Here is a 24,699-nt window from a genome sequence, read left to right as displayed (position 1 = left end):
AGAAATCTTTACAGGCTGCCACTCCCTTGCTGTGTTCAATACACGTGTATAGAGATTGTACATCTATTGTTATCCACGTGTATGAAGCCTTCCACTCGATATCCTTTAGGAGGCCCAGTACCGATGTGGTATCCTTAAGGTAAGATGGGAGGTCTTTTACATAAGGTTTTAAAAAGACATCAGCGTATTCAGACAGATTAGAGGTAAGTGAATCAATGCCCGCCACTATTGGTCTTCCTGGCGGGTTTTCCAAGCTCTTATGAATTTTTGGTAAAAAGTAAAATATGGGGGTAGTGGGGTCTGACCTCATTAAAAACTGGTATTCATCTTTGGTAATAATTCCTGTTCTAAAACCATGCAATAAAAGTGTCCTCAGTTCTTCAATGTAGTCATCCTTTGGATCTTTAGGAAGTTTTCTGTATGATTCTTCATCTGATAGGAGTCTTTCTGCTTCTGCAATATATTTTATCCGATCCATGATGACCAGCCCCCCCCCCCTTTATCAGCTTGTTTTATGATTATCCCTTTATTTTTCTGTAAATTCTTTAGGGCTTCACTTTCTCTGTTGTTAAGATTCTTCTCTTTGATTGCTCCCTGGTCAATATCGCATAGGTCCTTTTTCACTAATTCGTAAAACATGCTAATATTACTTCCCTTAGATTCTAAGGGGTAAAACTTAGAGGTAGGTTTCAGGCCTGATTTTGAGCGGCTCTCATAATTTGCTATAACCGCATCCTCTTTTCGTAGAAAATGTCTTTTCAGTGTTAGCTTCCTGACATATTTGTTTAGGTCTATGAATGTGTTAAATTTGTTCAGGCCTTCTGTTGGTGCGAATGAAAGTCCTTTTATTAATAATGACACTTCTGGTTTTGTTAGTACATGTTGGGAAAGGTTGAATATCCCCTTTTCGCTTGGATTTGTTGTTATATTGTTCTTTTTTTGTTTTCCCTCCCTCCTGCCTCCTCGGGATCCTCTTCTTCTGTAAACCTTCTTTTGAGGGGCGATGCATGATGTATGTCTTCTCTCATTGTATTCTTTATATTGTACTTTGGTCTTGCTCCTGTTCTTTTGGATAAAAAATCCTGGTCACTGCTTGAGCCATGTCTTTGTAGTGCAGAAAATCTGTTGGATGTTTTTATACTGCTGTTAGGAGTGTTTCTATTGTTGTTCAATGTGGTGTTAGTTCTTGAAGTGACAGTTTTCCAATTTCCTCTGTCCGTCCTTTGGTCCGACTGTTTATTGATGTTGAATCTACTCCAATTTTTGACTCTCCCTTGTTCATAGTCATTTTTGTCCCTTTGGAACTTTTTTTCTTTTCCCTTAATCACCTCCTCTTCTATGTGCTCCATTTTCTTGTGCAATACAGATTCGTTAATTTTATAGTCCTCTTTATCTTTAAACTGTTCAAGATCTCTCTCCTTCAATTTAATGTCAGTCTCTAAGGATGAGAGGGATTGTTTCTTTTCATCAATTAGGAGTTTCATTAAGTCTATAGAACATGTGTGTAGTATTTTGTCCCATTTTTCCATAAATGTTCCCTCTTGGTTGCCAAATGTGGGTTGTTTAAGTATTCTGAGGCCTCTTGGTATTCTATTCATTGATATGTAGTGCTCAAGGCCTTTGATGTCCCACCATGTTTTGACCTCTTTTGTAAGAAGTCTTTCAATACCCCAAAATAAGTCATCTAAATTAGCAGATTGGGTTGGTTCATTAACTACAGTACTTTCGTTAAATATTTTTTGGCACCAAACATTTCTTTTGCTGGTACGATCTGTGTTCCTCAACATTCTATAGGGTGTAACCCTCCACCAGGCCGCAATAAAAAAATATCACCGAAAATAGTTTGGAAGACAAGGATTAATATTGCGCCACTTGTGATGTACACAAATATGTTGAAATACTGGATTTTTGGCAATTTTTAGACACTCCCCTCTATATTTAATGGGGCGTCAAGCTGGTTCCTTCAAATAAATGCAGGGATGGTGATTCCCTGACTGAGATTTGTAGAGAGCGGGGGGGATGAAGGATATATAGCGACCCTAGGTGTCAATACAATAAGTGTATAGTTGCCATATGTAAACAAAACAAATATTTTATTAACGTAATTTAAGATCTTACAGAGAATATTAAAATAATCAATAAAATAATTAAAGGAACATTCTAAAAAAATGGGACAATAATAAAACACAAAATGAACTAAAAGCACTTAAATGAATTATATAATCTATATTAAAAGTAAGTAAGAGCAAGTATAAGAATTTTTTCTTATCTTAATTGAGGTAGGTATAGCTTCCCAATGCGTTTCGTCTGATGAGACTTCTTCAAAGGGTAAGGGTAAAATGAACCTGTGAGACTATTTATAGCTTGTTTTAGTATGGTGGGAGGTCATGTCTTAACAGGGAGTCATGTGATCTAATTATATGTATAGTACAAATAGTGTATTTAAAAATGCAATCTAAATGTTGACAGTCAGTTTAGAGTCCATAATAAGGAAAAAACGATTCATGCTGAGTGATTTTTAAGTATTAAAATGATGTGAAATGTCCGTTTTCAGTACAATCACGGTACTTCCGCCACACTTCCGGTGGACGGAGGGCCGCGATACGTCACTTCCGCCCCACTTCCGCTGCCGTCTGCGCATGCGTCCGCGGCGCTGCGAGGTTGTTCTTTTGGTCTACATAGCAACTTCGTCTGTGAGGGATTAGGGAGTCTTTGCAGTATGTCCTCTCACGGCGGCCATATTTGATAGGATTCCAGCTATTCTTTGGATGCATTTGTGGCCATTTTTTAGTGGTTTATTTAGCCCCAGCTCTCGTCCCGGTAACCATGGTGATCGTTATATATGGAAAAAGACGGATAAATAGTATCAGGAGATTGTCCAAAGTCATTTGATTAATCTTTCACAGTGCAATATCATATATTATAGGACTAGTGCAAGTAATTACATTGCAGTAATAAAGTGATTTATTAAAGTGCTTGTGCATGAGGTGTGCTGTTTTTAAACGGATGGCTATAATGGGATTCAAGTGACAGTGCTAATACAATGTATGATGTGAAAATATTGCAATTAATTTTTCTATGTTAACCCTTTATGAGGATGTTTATAAAAAATAACTTAGTTGTGATAATGAATTAATAAATATATATACATACAATAATAATAGAGAATAAATATAGAAAATAAATATATGTATAGAGTGTTTTACCTTTCTCAAGGCCTCTATGAATTACTATTTCGTACAGTACCTGATCTTCCCAGTTGGTCTCCCCTACTGGTACTGATCGGGCCCAGCGCTGCTTGGCTTTCCAAGATCAGACGTGTTTGGGCATTTCCAGCGTGGTATGACTGTAACTTCGTTGTGCCTTACGGATTCACACTCTATACTTAATTATTATTAAATGATTAAATGATGAGATATCTACACAAGTGGGGTGGTGAGTGAGGGGGGGGGGGGGTGGGGGGGGGAGAGGGGGGGGAAAGAGATATAATCTGAGGGGGGAGGGGGATTAGGGGAGTGGGGGGGAAAGTATTGGGATTGTGAAGGGGATTAAGTGTGACTGGGCGTGGACTATGGAGTTCACTCCCACCCCACTTGTGTAGATATCTCATCATTTAATCAATAGTAATTCATAGAGGCCTGAGAAAGGTAAAACACTCTATACATATATTTATTTTCTATATTTATTCTCAATATTATTATTGTATGTATATATATTTATTAATTCATTATCACAACTAAGTTATTTTTTATAAACTTTCCTCATAAAGGGTTAACATAGAAAAATTAATTGCAATATTTTCACATCATACATTGTATTAGCACTGTCACTTGAATCCCATTATAGCCATCCGTTTAAAAACAGCACACCTCATGCACAAGCACTTTAATAAATCACTTTATTACTGCAATGTAATTACTTGCACTAGTCCTATAATATATGATATTGCACTGTGAAAGATTAATCAAATGACTTTGGACAATCTCCTGATACTATTTATCCGTCTTTTTCCATATATAACGATCACCATGGTTACCGGACGAGAGCTGGGCTAAATAAACCACTAAAAAATGGCCACAAATGCATCCAAAGAATAGCTGGAATCCTATCAAATATGGCCGCCGTGAGAGGACATACTGCAAAGACTCCTAATCCCTCACAGACGAAGTTGCTATGTAGACCAAAAGAACAACCTCGCAGCGCCGCGGACGCATGCGCAGACGGCAGCGGAAGTGGGGCGGAAAGTGACGTAACGCGGCCTCCGTCCACCGGAAGTGTGGCGGAAGTACCGTGATTGTACTGAAAACGGACATTTCACATCATTTTAATACTTAAAAATCACTCAGCATGAATCGTTTTTCCTTATTATGGACTCTAAACTGACTGTCAACATTTAGATTGCATTTTTAAATACACTATTTGTACTATACATATAATTAGATCACATGACTCCCTGTTAAGACATGACCCTCCCACCATACTAAAACAAGCTATAAATAGTCTCACAGGTTCATTTTACCCTTACCCTTTGAAGAAGTCTCATCAGACGAAACGCGTTGGGAAGCTATACCTACCTCAATTAAGATAAGAAAAAATTCTTATACTTGCTCTTACTTACTTTTAATATAGATTATATAATTCATTTAAGTGCTTTTAGTTCATTTTGTGTTTTATTATTGTCCCATTTTTTAGAATGTTCCTTTAATTATTTTATTGATTATTTTAATATTCTCTGTAAGATCTTAAATTACGTTAATAAAATATTTGTTTTGTTTACATATGGCAACTATACACTTATTGTATTGACACCTAGGGTCGCTATATATCCTTCATCCCCCCCGCTCTCTACAAATCTCAGTCAGGGAATCACCATCCCTGCATTTATTTGAAGGAACCAGCTTGACGCCCCATTAAATATAGAGGGGAGTGTCTAAAAATTGCCAAAAATCCAGTATTTCAACATATCTGTGTACATCACAAGTGGCGCAATATTAATCCTTGTCTTCTATATATATATATATATATATATATATATATATATATATATATATATATATATATATATATATATATATATACACACACACATACTTTACAATAAACTATTAGACCGGTATTTATATATTTTTTATTACATATAAATATATATATACCGGTCTAATAGTTTATTGTAAAGTGTATATATATATATTATATATATATATATATATATACATATATATACTTTACAATATGCAATACAAAATAGGAGATATACAACCCTAGGCGCTCTTAGATAGGTGTTTATTAGACCGGTATATATATTTTAATATGTAATAAAAAATATAGAATATATGAAATTATTATTTGTTTTTATTGAACTTTGAGCCATATCATACTATTTATAGCGCAAGAGGAGATTAGTTCAGTGTTCCAGTGTTACCGGAGACTTTAAAGTGCCGGTTCTTTTTTACTTGATTTACCCCAAGTCAAGCTCTCTCCTGCAGCTTAAGTATACATTAATTGCAGTATTATTTGTACATAATTTTTAATACCAGTAATTTGATCACCAGAATATGGTGATGATGTATTAGCGCCTGGTTATATTCTTTTGTATTGCTTTACTTAATCAGTTCACCAGGCTTAATAGATCTGCCCCAAATGTTTCAAAATGGAATGCATCAAGAGAACGGTGTTGGTATTGTAAAAATACACACAGCTCCTGGTATTTCCTGGTGGTCTCCCATCCAAGTACTAAAACCAGGACCAACATTGCTCAGCTTCCATGATCAGGAGAGATTGGGCAAATCCAGTGTGCTGTGGCTGTAGATGAGCTCGTGGTTTCTGTTAGAGCTCTTCTACTTCTAACTTCTGGTACATAAAAGAATATGTGTAAAAATTAAATGTACAGTACCAAGAAAAGGGTGTTGGTAGTTTAAAAACACCTAAATAATCTGATAATACATGGATGGGAGACTGCTTGGTAGTAACAAAGTCCAATACTGCTTTGCTTCAAAGATCAAATGAGATTGGGCATATCCAGTGTGGTGTGGCTTTAGATAAGCTTTGTGGTTTCTGTTAGAGCTCTTCTACTTCTAACTACTGGTACATTAATGAATATGTATAAGGTTGTAGTTTATCCAATATCCCTTTACTACCTTACCTTCCCCCCCCCCTCCCCTCCCCTCCTTATAGCTTCCTTTGTTCTCTCCTCCTCGTGTGTGCGTTATTTGTTTTCTCATACATCCTAGAGGATGCTGGGATCACATTAAGAACCATGGGGTATAGACGGGATCCGCAGGAGACATGGGCACTTTAAGACTTTCAAAGGGTGTGAACTGTCTCCTCCCTCTATGCCCCTCCTCAGGGCCGAAACTAGGACTAACGGCACCCGGGGCAAGACAGAAATTTTGCGCCCCCCCCAAAATAAATAAATAAATAAATAAATAAATAAATAAATATATAATATATGTATGTGGCTGTGTACATATATACACGCGCGTGTGTGTGTGTGTGTGTGTGTATATATATATATATATATCTCATGTGTGTATTACTGGTGTCTGCTGGTCTGAGGGATATCTGTGTTGAATTTGTTTGTTTCTTATTTTTTTTATTTTTATTTTTCTATTTTATTATATATATATATATATATATATATATATATCTGTATATATCTGTATATCTGTAGCTGTCACAGTGGTGAAAATGAGCAGTAGTTTGAATGAGCTGCAGGGGTTAACACCAGTCACAGTGAATATGTGTGTGTGTTTTACCTCCGTCTCTCGCTGTCCTGCTTCCATCCATCACTGTGCTGTCGGGCTGAATGCAATGCTGTGTGGGGCCAGAAAAAGGTCAGTAGCTGACCACATTCGTAGCTCGTGCGGGCGGGCAGTATACTTTTTTGGGCTTGACGCCGCTGCTTAGGAAGGGAAACTAGACGTTACCCTGACTCCCTAGATCCAGCAGCCGTGGCCAGCTTTCTGCAATGCCTCATGGGATTTGTAGTCTCTATGCTACTGCATAAAGTCTAAGCAGTAGCACACATGACTACAAATCCCATTTTTCTTCAATAGATTCTCTGCTGTGTCAGACCCAGCTGATCCCAGCGCCCTATCAAATCCCGCGCCCGGGTCACATGCCCCCCCTAGCCCCTCCCTAGTTTCGGCTCTGCCCTCCTCCAGACTCCAGTTTTAGAATTGTGCCCAGTGAGACTGGATGCACTACAGGGGAGCTCTACTGAGTTTCTCTGAAAAGACTTATGTTAGTTTTTCTTATTTTCAGGGAGGCTGCTGGCAACAGTCTCCCTGCTTCGTGGAACTTAGGGGAGAGAAGTATGACCAACTTCTAGTGAGTTCAATGGCTCTGCTTCTGGCTGACAGGACACCATTAGCTCCTGAGGGTGCTGATCGCTAGGTACGCCTAGATGCCCACTCCCGTAGCCTGCCATCACCCCCTTACAGAGCCAGAAGTCAGAAGACAGGCGAGTAGCAGAAGAACAGAAGACTTCTTCTCCAGTGACGGCATTCTGAGGTACCACGCAGCGAGCGGAATGCTGTGCGCCATGCTCCCACACAAACACAGGCACTGCAGGGTGCAGGGCGTGTGGGTGGGGAAGGGGGGCACCCTGGGCAGCATAAATTCCTCACAAAAGGCTGGCAAAAGTGGACATTAGTGCCTGGGCACTGTACTTACCCCGCCAGCGTAATTAATTATTTGTTTCTGAGCGGGACAGAAGCGTGCCATTACAGCGGCGGGGCTTCTTCCTCACCTCACCAGCACATCTATAGAGCGTAACAAGTCTATCACTATAGAGTTTATTATTTCCCAGACTGTGTACTTTTGGCGCTGGATTGTGAGCTGAAAAATCCTCTCTGTCCCTCTGACAGATTTACTGTAGGTCTATCCCCCATAAGCCGATGTGTCTGTGGGTACTTGGTACATGTGTGTCAACATGTCGGTGGCTGAATGTTTTTCCCAAGAGGAAACTATATTAGGAATGCAGACATATGATCGTGGCCCTGTTGGCACCACCAATAACTGACTGGGTGAAAGTTTCAGTAATATCAGAGTGAGGTTGGATAAATCTGTGTCCCAGACACAGACGTAGAGAAAAGATGTGATGTTCATGGCTATGCTTCTTTTCACTCAGGCCCGCAAAAATGTTACTACACATCGATACTGACTCGGATACTGATTCCTATGTCGGCCATAATATTTCCTGATTAGATCCAATATTGTCAAGGAGCATTCAGTACATGATTGTGGATATTAAGGACATATTAACATCACTGACCCTGCTGTTCCTGACAAAGGGGTATATATGTATGTATATATAGATATATAATGAAAGCTGATGTAACGTTCCTCCATCTCTGTTTGAGAAAGTCTGGGCCAGCTCGACAAGATGGTTTCAAATCCCCAAAAGGTTTCCGGTTATTTATGAATTTCCTGCTGCGGACAGAATAAAGTGGGAGTCACCCCCTCTTCTGCACGGGGCCCTGTCACAAATCCAGCGGATCGTATGCAGGAAGCTACATTATTTCTAGTTATGTAACCACGGGTACATTACTTAGGGGTTCACTACGGGTGGCCGGCGGTCGGGCTCCCGGCGACCAGCATCCCGGCGCCGGGAGCCCGACCGCCGGCTTACCGACAGCTTGGCGAGCGCAAATGAGCCCCTTGCGGGCTCGCTGCGCTCGCCACGCTACGGGCACGGTGGCGCGCTACGCGCGCCACACTATTTTATTCTCCCTCTATGGGGGTCGTGGACCCCCACGAGGGAAAATAAGTGTCGGTAAGCCGGCGGTCGGGCTCCCGGCGCCGGTATACTGAGCGCCGGGAGCCCGACCGCCGGCAAACAGAAGACCACCCTTACTTAGACCTGCCATTACATGCGCATGGGTGAGTAGTAGTATTCAAGAATTGGTCGAATACCTCGTCATCCGATATAGATATCTTGGAGAGATGGGATACTCCTTACGTTGGATCATATCAAGGACACTGCAGCATACTTACGACTGCAAGGGATATAGGACTCTTGAGTTCACGGGCCAATTTCATGGCAGTCTCGGATAGGAGGGCATTGTGGATTCACCAAGGGAATGCTGATGCTGACTCCAAGAAGAAAGGGAGTCTCTTCCCTATGAAGGTGAAGCCTTGTTTGGTGACGGCCTAGTTAATTTGATCTCGGCAGCTCCCGCAGGTAAGTCAACCTTCTTGCCCTATGTTCCCTCTCAACGGATGAAGACGCATCATTGTCTAACGCAGTCATTTTGGCCCAATAGATATGCAAGAAGTTAAGATACCCCTTTCTTTGCAGGTAGAGGAAGGAAAAGAGGGAAGAGGTCTGTAGCCTCTTCAAGATCGCAGGAGCAGAGATCGTCCTCTGCTTCTGCCAAATCCACTGCATGACGCTAGGGCTTTCTTGCAGGAGCCCGCACCAGTGGGGTCACGTCTAAAACACTTCAGTCAGTTCTGGATTAATTTAGACCTGGACTCGTGGGTTTTACAAATAGTGTCACAAGGGTACAAACTGGGGTTTCAAGACGTTCCCCCTCACCGATTGTTCAAATTGGCCTTAGTCAGCAGGGAGAAGGTTTTTATTCAAGCCTCTTCGTGGTCCCGATGCCGGACGGCTCAGACAGACCAATCTTAAATCTGAAATCCCTCAATTTCTACCTAAAGAAATTCAATTTCAAGATGGAATCTCTCAGGGTAGGGATCTCCAGTCCGGAGGAAGGAGATTTCATGGTTTTGGTAGACATAAGGATGCCTAATTACATGTTCCCGTTTAGCCACTGCATAAAGCTACCTGAGGTTTGCAATTCAGGATTGTCATTACCAATTTCAGACGTTGCCGTTTGGTCTGTCCACGGCTCCGAGGATTTTCACCAGGGTGATGGCGGAAATGATGGTTCTCCTTCGCAAGCAAGGAGTCACAATTATCCCGTACTTGGATGATCTCCTGATAAAGGCGAGATCCAGGGACCAGTTGGTGCAAAACATCTACTCTCCCTGACAGTTCTTCAACAACATGGTTGGCTCCTAAACTTGCCAAAATCGCATTTGGTCCCAATGACGCGGTTGTTGTTTTTGGGAGTCATACTGGACACAGAAGAGGCTTTCTTCCAGTGGAAAGGCTATGGAGATCCAGAGTCTGGTCAAACAAATTCTAAAACCAGCAAGAGTGTTAATCCATCAATGCATTCTGTTGCTGGGGAAGATGGTTGCGGCCTACGAGGCCATTCAGTTTGGCAGGTTCCATGCCAGAGTGTTCCAGTGGGACCTGTTGGACAAGTGGTCCGGATCCCACCTACACATGCACCGGAGGATAATCCTGTCTTCCAAGACCAGGATCTCACTCCATTGGTGGCTGCACAGTTCTCACCTCCTAGAGGGGCGATGGTTCGGGATCCAGGACTGGTTGGGGGGCACATAATTCGGCGCAAATTACATACAGCAGTACTACTGGGCAAACATTAAGTTACTGTGTATTCCTGGGTTATATAGCGCTGGGGTGTGTGCTGGCATACACTCTCTCTGTCTCTCCAAAGGGCCTTGTGGGGAAACGGTCTTCAGAAAAGCATTCCCTGTGTTTGTGGTGTGTCGGTACACGTGTGTCGACATGTCTGAGGAAGAAGGCTATATTAGAGAGGAGCAGGAGCAAATGAATGTGGTGTCTCCACCGACAGCTGATTGGATGGATATGTGGAATGTTTTAAATGCTAGTGTAAACTCATTGCACAAAAGATTAGACAAGGCTGAAGCTTTGGGACAGTCAGGGTCTCAACCCATGCCTGATCCTATGTTGCAGGGACTGTCAGGGTCTCATAAGCGCCCACTATCCCAGATTGTTGACACAGATACCGACACGGATTCTGACTCCAGTGTCGATTACGATGATGCAAAGTTACAGCCAAAATTGGCAAAATCCATTCGATATATGATTATGGCAATAAAAGATGTTTTGCACATCAGAGAGGAACCCCCTGTCCCTGACAAGAGGGTACATATGTACAAGGGAAAAAAGCCTGAGGTAACCTTTGAGGGGGTCACACGAGCTGAACGAGTTATGTGAAAAAGCTTGGGAATCTCCAGATAAAAGACTGCAGATTTCCAAAAGGATTCTTATGGCATATCCTTTCCCATCAATGGATAGGTTACGATGGGAATCCTCCCCTAGGGTGGACAAAGCATTAACACGCTTATCCAAGAAGGTAGCCCTCCCGTCCCAGTATACGGCTACCCTCAAAGAGTCTGCTGACCGCAAACAGGAGATTACCCTGAAGTCCATTTATACACATTCAGGTACCTTACTCAGACCGGCAATTGCGTCGGCCTGGGTGTGTAGTGCTGTAGCGGCATGGACGGTTACCTTATCTGAGGGGATGGATACCATAGATAAGGATACTATTTTATTGACCCTGGGGCATATAAGAGATGCTGTCCTATATATGTGTGTATGCAAACTACAGGTGGTGCTGCAGGGCTCACACCCTTTTACTTGTCTTGTAGAGCAACTCTGGAGCTGTTACTGGGTCCAGCTGCTGCAAGAAATCAGCTTGAATGCTTCAGGGGCTGGGGCATGGCCAACATGAGCCCACACTGATGGGGGGTGGGGGTGTATAAAGCGATTTAGGTGTCTTCCAAGCGCAACCCCACAAAGGCCGCCATGCCCTGCGTGACCCTTTTCATATGCAGACGAGGGTTGCAGCCAACTATGCCCACTGCTTGGATGACATCACCATATGCAAATCCATCTGCTGCAGGCCTTCCCCCAGGAATGCTTGCACTAGTTGTTGCATTTGGTTTGTTGTTTGGGGGTGCTTCAGTATTAGGCAGCCTTCTGCCCTCCCACATTCGTCTGAAAATGTGTTCTCCCTGCAGTTGTTGTCCCCAGATGAGAGTTCCCTTGTGCTGCCTCAGTTGAATCTCCTTAACTTGACAGGGGTGTGCCCGAGCAGCCGCCCTCCACAGCCCTATCCCAACACATACTTATCTTGCATATGAGATCTCTTGATCATGAAGATAGTTCTCACAGGGTGAGGTTCATCCATTACATTTTAAAGTAGGAAGGTACAAATTACATATTCAAATTACATATATGTGCTGGATTCAAATGTTTTCCCCCCTTCCTTTCTCAATTGTGCCCATCAGCAGCTATTCTAATGTTGCTGCCAATGGGTGTGACACATTCATTTCTTCTGTGGGGTACACTTGACTCCACAAGGATTCACATTGGGGTGTAGAGTAGGATCTTGATCTGAGGCACCAACAGGCTCAAAGCTTTTGACTGTTCCCAAGAAGCTCAGCGCCCCCTCCTCTATAACCTCGCTTCCATGAACAGGGAGCTCAGTTTGTAGTTGGTGCCTTCAGTAGCAGGCCACTTAACAGGGGGCTGCCTCAGGCAGCCTATTCTTAGCTATTAATTTTGGCAAGAAAAGAAGAACTTTTTTCATAAGAATCTACAAGGGCTGCAGCAGGCTAGGTCTAATAGACTTCTTTACTGCAGCTCCATCACTCCCAGTGGCGCAGTATACTCCCGTGCCCCGGTTGCTGGGTCACTGCAGCGGAGGCTCCGGTTTCTTCCTAAGGTCAGTCACACACACACCACCCTCCGGGATCAGGAGGCCGCTGATGGGGGCGGGCCGTGTGCGCACTGGCGTGGACACTGATTACTGGGCAGCCGCTCCACTAGCCACCAGGGGGAGTTAAGGAGCACAGCTCTGGGGGTTTTTCTCCTATATTAACCCCATTTTGTACTACCCGCAGTGCATTGTGATCGGTAATGGGGCCTGATTCAGGTTGGATCGCAATCCAACTGCAAAAACTGCTAAGAGCATACGCATCCACCTGCATTTTCTGCGGCACCCCGCAGATAATGCGATCGCCTCTGCCTGTGAATCGGTGAAGGGGGGGGGAGGGGGGTCAACAACACTCCATTTCCAAGTCGGAGATGGAGCGGTGCGGGGGCACGGTTTCAAAATGGGGTCGGCAACGGAGAAACAGGAGGTGTGGTCAGAGCAGCTGCATGACATCACATGGGCCGGACTCTGCCAGTGGAGCCCCAGCGTCATGAGGTAGATTTTGTAGAGGCCGGGGAGGACTTCTGTTCCTGGGAACTAGCTGTGTTGTGCAGCTTTATTCCTCTGCCCCTACCTCTGGCAAGAAAGGACGCACCTCGCACTTTCTTGTTTCTTTGTGACCGAAAGGACTGCATTTGAAAATGCATAGCTTTCTTATGCTGTGAGGGAACATAAGGTAAAAATTTGATTTTCCAACTGTAGCTGTGCGTGTTAATGCTTTGTCCATCTAGGGGAGGATTTCCATCGTAACCTATCCGTTGATGGAAAAGGATACGCCATAAGAATCCTTTTGGAAATCTGCAGTCTTTTATCTGGAGATTCCCAAGCTTTTTCACATAACTCGTTCAGCTCGTGTGACCCCCTCAAAGGTTACCTCAGGCTTCTTTCCCTTGTACATATGTACCCTCTTGTCAGGGACAGGGGGTTCCTCTGTGATGTGCAAAACATCTTTTATTGCCATAATCATATATCGAATGGATTTTGCCAATCTTGGCTGTAACTTTGCATCATCGTAATCGACACTGGAGTCAGAATCCATGTCGGTATCTGTGTCAACAATCTGGGATAGTGGGCGCTTATGAGACCCTGACAGTCCCTGCAACATAGGATCAGGCATGGGTTGAGACCCTGACTGTCCCAAAGCTTCAGCCTTGTCTAATCTTTTGTACAATGAGTTTACACTAGCATTTAAAGCATTCCACATATCCATCCAATCAGGTGTCAGCGAGGACACCACATTCATTTGCTCCCAATCCTCTCTAATATAGCCTTCTTCCTCAGACATGTCGACACACGTGTACAGACACACCACACACACAGGGAATGCTTTTTCTGGAGACAGTTTCCCCACAAGGCCCTTTGGAGAGACAGAGAGAGAGTATGCCAGCACACACCCCAGCGCTATATAACCCAGGAATAACACAGTATCTTAATGTTTGTCCAGTAGCGCTGCTGTATGTAATTTGCGCCGAATTTTGTGCCCCCCCCCCTCTTTTCAACCATCTTCTCTACCGTGGTATAAGCAGGGGAGAGTCCGGGGAGCTTCCTCTCAGCGGTGCTGTGGAGAAAAAATGGCGCTGGTGAGTGCTGAGGGAGAAGCCCTGCCCCCTCGGCGGCGGGCTTCTGTCCCGCTTAAACTGTAAAATTGGCGGGGGCTCATACATATATACAGTGCCCAGCTGTATATAGGTTATACTTTTGCCAAAAAGAGGTTTATATTGCTGCCCAGGGTGCCCCCCCTGCGCCCTGCACCCTTACAGTGACCGGAGTATGTGAGGTGTATGGGAGCAATGGCGCACAGCTGCAGTGCTGTGCGTTACCTCAGTGAAGATCATGAACTCTGCGGAGCCCGTCTATCCCCATTGTCCTTACGGAGTCCCCAGCATCCTCTAGGACGTTAGAGAAACTAGGATTTTAATACCTACCGGTAAATCCTTTTCTCTTAGTCTGTAGAGGATGCTGGGCACCCGTCCCAGTGTGTACTGTGTCTGCAGTTATTAAATGGCCCTTAACTCCAGAACATTTATGTGGAGACAACTTTCCTGACTTGACCATCTTCCTTGGACGTTTTCCACCTGTGTGACTGCTCCCCAGCCTCGGAGGGTTGCATCTGTGGTCCCTAGGATCCAGTGCTGGATCCCGAACCATCGCCCCTCTAGGAGGTGAGAACTGTGCAGCCACCAATGGAGTGAGATTCTGGTCTTGGAAGACAGGATTATCCTCCGGTGCATGTGTAGGTGGGATCCGGACCACTTGTCCAACAGGTCCCACTGGAACACTCTGGCATGGAACCTGCCAAACTGAATGGCCTCGTAGGCCACAACCATCTTCCCCAGCAACCGAATGCATTGATGGATTAACACTCTTGCTGGTTTCAGAATTTGTTTGACCAGACTCTGGCTCTCCATAGCCTTTCCCCTGGAAGAAAACCTCTTCTGTGTCCAGTATGACTCCCAAAAACAACTACCGCGTCATTGGGACCAACTGCGATTTTGGCAAGTGTAGGAGCCAACCATGTTGTTGAAGAACTGTCAGGGAGAGTGCAATGTTTTGCACCAACTGGTCCCTGGATCTCGCCTTTATCAGGAGATCATCCAAGTACGGGATAATTGTGACTCCTTGCTTGCGAAGGAGAACCATCATTTCCGCCATCACCCTGGTGAAAATCCTCGGAGCCGTGGACAGACCAAACGGCAATGTCTGAAATTGGTAATGACAATCCTGAATTGCAAACCTTAGGTAGCTTGATGCAGTGGCTAAATGGGAACATGTAAGTAGGCATCCTTTATGTCTACCAAAACCATGAAATCTCTTTCCTCCGGACTGGAGATCACTACCCTGAGAGATTCCATCTTGAAATTGAATTTCTTTAGGAAGAAATTGAGGGATTTCAGATTTTAGATTGGTCTGACTGAGCCGTCCGGCTTCGGGACCACGAAGAGGCTTGAATAAAAACCTTCTCCCTGCTGACTAAGGCCAATTTGAACAATCGGTGAGGGTGAACGTCTTGAAACCCCAGTTTGTACCCTTGGGACACTATTTGTAAAACCCACGAGTCCAGGTCCGAATGAATCCAGAACTGACTGAAGAGTTTTAGACGTGCCCCCACTGGTGTGGGCTCCTGCAAGAAAGCCCAAGCGTCATGCAGTGGATTTGGCAGAAGCAGAGGACAATCTCTGCTCCTGCGATCTTGAAGAGGCTACAGACCTCTTCCTTCTCCTTCCTCTACCTGCAAAGAAAGGGGAATCTTAACTTCTTGCATATCTATTGGGCCAAAATGACTGCGGTAGATAATGATGCGTCTTCATCCGTTGAGAGGGAACATAGGGCAAGAAGGTTGACTTACCTGCGGGAGCTGCCGAGATCAAATTAACTAGGCCGTCACCAAACAAGGCTTCACCTTCATAGGGAAGAGACTCCCTTTCTTCTTGGAGTCAGCATCAGCATTCCCTTAGTGAATCCACAATGCCCTCCTATCCGAGACTGCCATGAAATTGGCCCGTGAACTCAAGAGTCCTATATCCCTTGCAGTCGTAAGTATGCTGCAGTGTCAACAGGCCAACTAAACCCTCCCCCCTCCTTTTACCCCATCACTTTGTCCAGTCCCTGTGGTCCATACTGTATTGCCATTATTATGCATGTTGCTGTGCTGGCCCTTTTCTGAATGTCCCTGCCACCGCCACCGAAGAGCTGGATAAGCCCAGTATGAAAACCACCTGCCGGCCTCACTGACGGTCCGAGTCAAAGGCTCCATTTTTTTTTTAAAGATTCCTCTGCCAAGTTAAGGGGGGCTTAAGGGGGCCCCAGAGATATCAGTGTACTGGGGCCCAAGATTTCTGTTGCTGGCCCTGACCCTCAGGGGCGTATCTACCCCTTTGGGCAGTACGGATGGTGTAATGGTTAGCATTACTGCCTCACAGCACTGAGGTCATGGGTTCGATTCCCACCATGGCCCTAACTGTGTAGAGTTTGTATATTCTCCCCGTACTTGCGTGGGTTTCCTCCGGGTACTCCGGTTTCCTCCCACAATCCAAAAATATACTGGTAGGTTAATTGGCTCCCAACAAAAATTAACCCTAGTGTTAATGTGTCTGTGTGTACATGTGATAGGGAATATAGATTGTAAACTCCACTGAGGCAGGGACTGATGTGAATGGGCAAATATTCTCTGTACAGCGCTGCGGAATATGTGTGCGCTATATAAATAACTGGTAATAAATAAATAATAAATAAAATTGGCCAGGATGTCACTTGCCAGGAGCACCATCCAGGTTTCAGTTGGGGGATTAGAGTTCATACAGTAATTAAATGTTTTCATATTGAGAACTACATCTCCCAGCATATACAGTGTGCTGAGGATGCTAACAAGCTTTATTTAAAAGTTTAAAAAACATTGCTTTTATAATTGCAATGGTTAAAAAGGGAGAGCTATAAATCAATTTATCAGTGAATGATCGCAGTTTGAGCCGTTACATTTTACTGAACCACCTATCCCTCCACACTCACTACCTGTCCTCAGGATACATTTACCATCCTGGCAGACGGTATACCGGCGGTCATTTGACCGATGTTGGAATCCTGACACCACTTGGGAGACTGGTGCCGGCACACAGACAGCCAACATCCCGAAGGTGAGTATTGGAGGGAGGGTTAGGAGTCGGACCAGGGGAGGTGGTGTAAGGGAAGGCACTAGGAGGGGGGGGGGTAGCCCTAGCTGCCACCCCCTGAGGGTTAGCCCTATCCGCCACCCCCCAGAGGGTTAGTATTAGGATTGGGGATCATGTGACCTCTGGAATCCCGAGCGCCGGATGCCATACCCTACCCCCTTTACTTTTTCAGGCATTTCTATCTCTCCTCTCTCTATGGTGTTCCAATTGCCCACTTTCCCTTGTGCTTTACTCTCTCTCTCTCCTTTGTTTAGAGCATCAGTTTCTGTAGTCCACTTATACCCTTATTTTTTCCAGTGTTTCACTAACTCTCTGATGTAATGAGGATGTATGGTCTAGAGGGATCAGTAATGCATTGTACTGTATAGAGGCGTCAGGGATGTAGCGTAGGGAATAGAGGCGTCAGGGATGTGGCGTAGGAAATAGAGGCGTCAGGGATGTGGCGTAGGAAATAGAGGCGTCAGGGATGTGGCGTAGGAAATAGAGGCGTCAGGGATGTGGCGTAGGAAATAGAGGCGTCAGGGATGTGGCGTAGGGAATAGAGGCGTCAGGGATGTGGCGTAGGGAATAGAGGCGTCAGGGATGTGGCGTAGGGAATAGAGGCATCAGGGATGTGGCGTAGGGAATAGAGATGTCAGGGATGTAGCGTAGGGAATATAGGCATCAGGGATGTACTAGCAGGTATATAGAGGTCAGTGTACTGTAAAGAGGGGTCAGTAATGCAGTGATGGTTATAGAAAGGTCAGTGATGTAGTGTAGGGTATAGAGGGGTCAGTTATGTAGTGTGGGGTAAAGAGGGGTCAGTAAAGATACTAAGCTGAAGTACTTAGAACACTTCTTGAATTAAGACACAACCTGCAAGAAAAAGTATGCAATATAGGTGAAAAGGCAAATGTCAGAGGTCTGATACAAGTGACCAGCTCCATACCTTGCACCACATAGCGTTATGTTAAACTGGGATATGTTCTTTTTTGGTGTGTGTGGGTGTGTGTGGGGGTGTGTGTGGGTGCCAAAGGCTGCCTGCCTTATTGCTCCTCCCCCATCCGGCTCCCAAGCACCTCTGCTGCCCAGTGATCCAGGAGCCTGCTGCTAGGAAGAAGTGGCCGAGCTTCAGCAAGCGAGTCTGGAAACTGGCGGAGGAAGTCATGATAACCAGATAATGGGGAGTGGAGAGCCAGTTCCAAGGTAATACTTTATACAGCTGGTTGAGATCCTGGTCGGTGGATATGGATTCCAAGAAAACCCTGGAGGTGCTTCCTTTCAAGGGAGACACTCTCTTTGGAGAAGACCTCAATAAGATTGTAGCTGATCTGGCTACTGCTAAAACAACTTGCCTACCTAGTATGACTCCTACCACGCAGAAGGCTAAAAGTACTTTTCCTTGGCCCTTTCATCCTCCAGGTAAAGCGTACCCATGGTCAGGCATACCCAAAGCAAGCTCATGCTTCCAGACCTGCCAAGCCCAGACTGAAGCAAGCCTGGGCTGCCCGTCAGCCTGCTTCCAAAACGGACAAGCCTGCCGCATGACGGGGCGGGCCTCCCTCTGGGGGATCCCAGGGTGGGGAGCCCGACTTCTAGGTTTGGCATAGAAAGGTATAATTCTAAGATAGAGAATTCTATTTGGCGCTCACCTTGTACTTTGTGAAGAAATAATCAGCATTGTGGCTGAGCAGATACATGTAGTGTGTGGCTGCAAACTGCATGGATCTGCTGCGTTGCAATGCTGATACTTTTTTTTTTCAAAGTACCAATAGCTTCATATAATGTTCTCAATTTTTATGCAGGATCAAATAGCTCAATGGGTAGGGTGTTTGATTAGAATTCAACAGGTTATAGGTTTGAATCCTGGGTATTGTAGTTTGAGATGTGTTATTTAATAAAGCATGTTATTCTGACTGCCGGCATCCTATCACCTGGGATATCATACTAAATAAATGGAGTTGATCAATTTTTTTTTTTTTTTATTAAACTAGGGACAATTTCCAGATACTTTTATTTATAACTGAGATTGCCCCCTGGAACTTCACATCAGTTGACAACTATGCATGAGTGGGCAGTGCTTGCCCTGGATCTGCCCACCCATTTGTGTGCCATCATAAAAGAAAGCATAACTGACAGTTATCCTGGGCGTACACTACACAATTATCTGTTAGGCTATCTATCCAGTCTGGATGGATGGAATAAAAATCTGGTAATGTATAGGAGCAAATGTCGATTAACCATTTGCTCCCAAACACTAGAAAAGTGGTCAAAAATGGTCATTACACAAATTGGTTAAACCCAAAATGTAACCAATTTGTTTAGGGGACCATTTTTGTCCATTTTCTAGTGTTTGAGAGTAAATCGATGATGGTAATTTGCTCACATAGATAACCGGATTTCTATTCCAATCAGCCAGTGTTGGAGAGATGGTCTGCCAGATTACATAATGCATGCCAGAGCCATAACTAGACTTTTTAGTGCCCTGTGACAGAGAATTATATGCCCCCCCCCCCACTATTTTTGCAATATGGACAAAAGGCGCATGCCTCGTGGGGAAGGGGCATAACAAGATTGGTCTCAGAGAAAGCACATGAGATATGAAGATATATCTAGTATACTTGACACTCAATGGTTTGTGTTATTGCCGGGGGGCCCTCCTTAAATGCATATACAGTCACACATGGCTTGCTTGTGCAAATGGCATATCAGCAGTCAGCACTAACTGGTGACATGCCATTTGTACAAGTAAGCCATGTGTGACTAATATATAAACACACTTTATTAAATAACACCTCAGACTACCATACCCAGGATTCAAATCTATAACCTGTTGAATTCTAATCAAACACCCTACCCATTGAGCTACTTGATCCTGCATAAAAATTGTGAACATTATATGAAGCTATTGGTACTTTGCAAAAAAATATTATTAGCATTGCAACTCAGCAGATCAATGCAGTGTGCAGCCACACACTCCATATATCTGCTCAGCCACAATGCTGATTATTTCTTCACAAAAGTACAAGGTGAGCTCCAAATAGAATTCTCTAGCTTAGATTATACCTTTCTATGCAAGGGTAAATAGCTCAATTGTTTGACTGCAATGCCACAGGAAATGGTTTGGATCCAAGACAGTGTGACTGAATAATAAAGAAACCTTAAGATGAGTTCATGAATGTTGTATAAGTATTAGTGAGAGAAGGGGTCAGGAGCATGCTAGGCTGCAAAAAATAAGGTAGGCTGCAAGTGAAAGTAATGATCTCCTATATATTTTCCCAGATCTGTCACTCTGTGTGGCTAACTCTGGGGGAAGTCACATCAATGGGCGGAGACGGCATCTGCAGGACGATACACCAGTGCCAGCAGCAGACCGTAACAAAGTGACAGATTAGGGAGAATATATAGGAGGTAGGGAGGTGGCCATGGTACATGGCTGACCAAGGGACACTAGCTCATGTACCCCTTTACCACTGAGGCTAGCCACCAAGGATGGACCTGTCACCAGTGCACATGCAATAACCTCTTCTGCTGCCCTCTTTGCAACTCAGATTGCCCAGTGCTCCCCTTCGCTAACAGTCCACAAAGTTTCCCCATCTCACGATCTGCCTCCTCACCGCCACTTTCATCTCTACAGCACACGCGCATATCATACAAGATCCCATCATGCGTACGTAGGTCTGAAATGCCAGAGGGAGGTTGGGGGGAGATTTGCATGCGCCAGCAACACCACACAGCTCACTGTGACCACAGTGGAGAGGCGCTGCAACAGGACAATACACCAACCTCGGAGCAAGGAACTGCGTCGGTCAGGAGGAGAACTATTTCAATAGCATAAAAAGGTTAGTGCGTCCCACCCTATGGACACCAGACTCATCAAGTCACTGTTGCCAGAGTCTCATACAATGACTTAGAACCTCTAAGCACACTATTTGACTGTCCACACCCTGCTGTGCCTATTACCCATCTCCTCCACCACCCTCAACACTGACCCACACATCATTCACCCACAAAGATACAATAAAGGTAGTTTGGATAAATTAGCTAAATGAAATGGATTTAACCAATTTATCTAAATGACCATTTTTGGATGTTTTCCAGTGTTTGTGAGCAAATGGTCAATTGTCATTTGCTGCCACATATTAGCATAATTTTGCTTCAACTAGAAAAAAAAAATTGGACAGATAATCTAAGTGTGGATCCAGTTTAAAGGTCCGTATTCACGGCCCGATTTTGGGGAGATGTGTGCTGAGCGAACTGCTCAGCACACATCTCTCCCCCCGCTCAGCACAGCGTGATGTGTACTGAGCGTACGGGGAGTGGGGGGGCGCTCATTTCACCCCCTGTGTAGGGCATTCTGTGTGTATCCAGCTTAACAGGTGTGAGCATCATACAACTACTGACTTGCGAGTAACTATACAGCAGCTCCATACCTTGTGACTTGAAGAAACACCAGTTAACCCCGGGAAAGCTGCAGTCAAAGCAACAATTCCTCTTCTTACATTCCGCTGCACTTATTGTGGGGTAGCCGCAATCCCTTCTGCTGTACGGTTCCACATTACATTGTTTCTTGTCACTTCCTGTTGATGCAGTAAGGAAACATCCAGGAATTACAGCAGCTTAGTTTTTGTTTTTTGTTTTTTTAACTGGTGCAATTTAGCTAAAACAGCTAACAGGAAATTTCCACTTAAATGGTATTTTCTAATCTTATCTGACCATGACTAAGAATAAAGGATACACAAGATAAACTCTTATAGCTATAGACCTTATCCATGTTTAAGCTCCATCAAATCTGTAATCAATAGCACTACATGCTCCAACTCTACCACTGTACTGTATACTCTACCTGTGTTTTTAAGGTAAAAACACCATTTAACCCCAGTGACACTTGAATTAAAGCAGCAGCCTCTATAATAGCATTCTTTAGCATTAATCCCAGGAAATCTGCAATCTTCACGCTCTTTGATAGCCACGCTACATTGCTGTTTACTTGGATGGAGCAGAGAGCACAACATCAGGACATAGGAAATATTACAATGCATGATAAGAAAGGTGTGAGCTCTACAGCAAGGCCTCTAACCCTTTGCCAGTGCCAAATACATAGGGCTTAACTCAGATCTGATCACAGCAGCAAATTTATTAGCTAAAACCATGTACACTGCAGGGGGGGGGGGGGGGTGTATAATATGTGCAGAGAGAGTTAGATTTTGGTGCGGTGTGTTCAAACTGAAATCTAAATTGCAGTGTAAAAACAAAACAGCCAGTATTTACCCTGCACACAAACAATATAACCCACCTAAATCTCTCTGCAAATGTTATATCTGCCCCCCCCCATCCCTGCAGTGCACATGGTTTTGCCCACTAGCTAACAAATTTGCTGCATCTGGGAATTACAGCATCTTAATATTTCTTTTTACAGAAGGTTCAGCAAATTAAATTATTTAGTGAAATACTGTAATCATAACAGTTACAGGGATATTGTAGGTAGATTTATTGTCAGTGGATAAATGTAAAAATTAAACCCTTAGGCATAGTTCCCAAATGCTGTCATTGCAATCCAGATTTTAAGGATATCATGCTTGAGCACAGGTGACTTAATTAGAACTTCGGTCAATGTGAATTAACCATTGGACTCAACCATGGTTATCCTTAAAACCCAGGGGTCTATTTAAGATCGATCTTAATCGATGTTGGGCTTCCAGGTTGAAAAAAAACACACACATTTACTAACATTTTAAAATTTATATAAAAAAAACATCTGTTCGTAAATGCAGTGCACATGGTTTTGCCCAACTGCTAACAAAAATCCTGCTGCGATCAACTCAGAATTACCCCCCATGGCCCTCATTCCGAGTTGTTCGCTCGCAAGCTGCTTTTAGCAGCATTGCACACGCTAAGCCGCTGCCTACTGGGAGTGAATCTTAGCATCTTAAAATTGCGAACGAAAGATTTGCAATATTGCGATAAGACATCTCTGTGCAGTTTCTGAGTAGCTCGAGACTTACTCTGCCAGTGCGATCAGTTCAGTGCTTGTCGTTCCTGGTTTGACGTCACAAACACACCCAGCGTTCGCCCAGACACTCCTCCGTTTCTCCAGCCATTACCGCGTTTTTCCCAGAAACGGTAGCATTTTTTCCCACACGCCCCTAAAACGGTCTGTTTCCGCCCAGAAACACCCACTTCCTGTCAATCACATTACGATCACCAGAACGATGAAAAAACCGTGAGTAATATTCCTAACTGCATAGCAAATTTACTTGGCGCAGTCGCAGTGCGAACATTGCACATGCGCATTAAGCGGAAAATCGCTGCGATGCGAAGAAAATTACCGAGCGAACAACTCGGAATGACCACCTATGTGCACTGCAGGGAAGGCAGATTTAACATGTGCAGAGAGAGTTAGATTTGGGTGTGGTGTGTTCAATCTGCAATCTAATTTGCAGTGTAAAAATAAAGCAGTCATACCCTGCACAGAAACAAAATAACTCACCCAAATCTAACTCTTTCTGCACATGTTATATCTGCCTCCCCTGCAGTACACATGGTTTTGCCCAACTACAAACAAAATTCCTGCTGCGATCAACTTGGAATTACCCCCATCGAATTACCCCCATTTTCACACTGCTCGTGTATATAAGACATAGTTTGGATCGTAATACGCGTTACAACCGCAAAAACTATGAAGAGGATGGGGGCATATACGCAGGGTCCATCCTGTGCGTGTGCCTACATTTTCTCCGGGTGCCCCGCAGAAAATGCGAATGCCTCTGCCTGTCAATCAGTAGAGGGCGTACCTTCGCAGGTATATCGCGATCATGAGCCATGTCTCCCATTTTTGTCATTATAGGTGCTCTGTGAGCTGCTGGCCATGCCCCAGCCCCTCTGTCTCCCGTGAATAGACATTGAGGCTTATTCAGACCAGATCGCTTCAATTTATTTTCACCCAGCGGGCAATCAGGTCTGCACTGCACATGCGTATGCGCCACAATGCGTAAGTGCGACGGTCCGGAGATCACAAGAAGATTGACAAGAAGAGGGTGTTTGTGTGGGTGGCAACTGAATGTTTCTAGGGAGTGTCCGGAAATACACTGGAGGGACCCGGCGTTTTGTGGGAGGATTTGTGACGTCACCTCAATGGCTGAGTAAGTGCTGAGCTGTGCAGCTCTTGTGCACATGTGATCACACACCTGCACAGCAAATTTTCCCTTCCGCTGTAGGCGGCAACTACCTGATTACAGGGATGCAAAAAACACACCCTAGCGATCAGGTCTGAATTACCCACAATGTGCATATTTGCAGAGCAACAAGCTACAGGGAGCCTTCCACCCCCCCCCCCCCTTCCCCATGACTATGGGACACTGCGGCCCCCACAGGGGGGGGGGGGGAGGGGTTGTTTGGGTTAGCTGGACATTCCCAAAAAAAGTGACTGTCCTGCAAAAATTGGTATAGTTGGGAGGTATGTTCAAATACATTTATTGTTTTGCATG

The 24,699-nt window shown here is 44.4% G+C and overlaps 1 pseudogene; it reads right to left on the bottom strand.

Moving 5' to 3' along the window:
• Positions 1-3,234: 3,234 nt before the first annotated feature.
• On the bottom strand, positions 3,235-3,354 carry LOC135034378 (5S ribosomal RNA; annotated as a pseudogene).
• Positions 3,355-24,699: the final 21,345 nt, after the last annotated feature.

This window comes from Pseudophryne corroboree, unplaced genomic scaffold (assembly GCF_028390025.1).
Source record: "Pseudophryne corroboree isolate aPseCor3 unplaced genomic scaffold, aPseCor3.hap2 scaffold_581, whole genome shotgun sequence".
NCBI classification, from domain to species: Eukaryota; Metazoa; Chordata; class Amphibia; order Anura; family Myobatrachidae; genus Pseudophryne; species Pseudophryne corroboree.
Note: the sequence above shows the minus strand (reverse complement) of the source record. Positions and strands in the feature narration are given on the sequence as shown.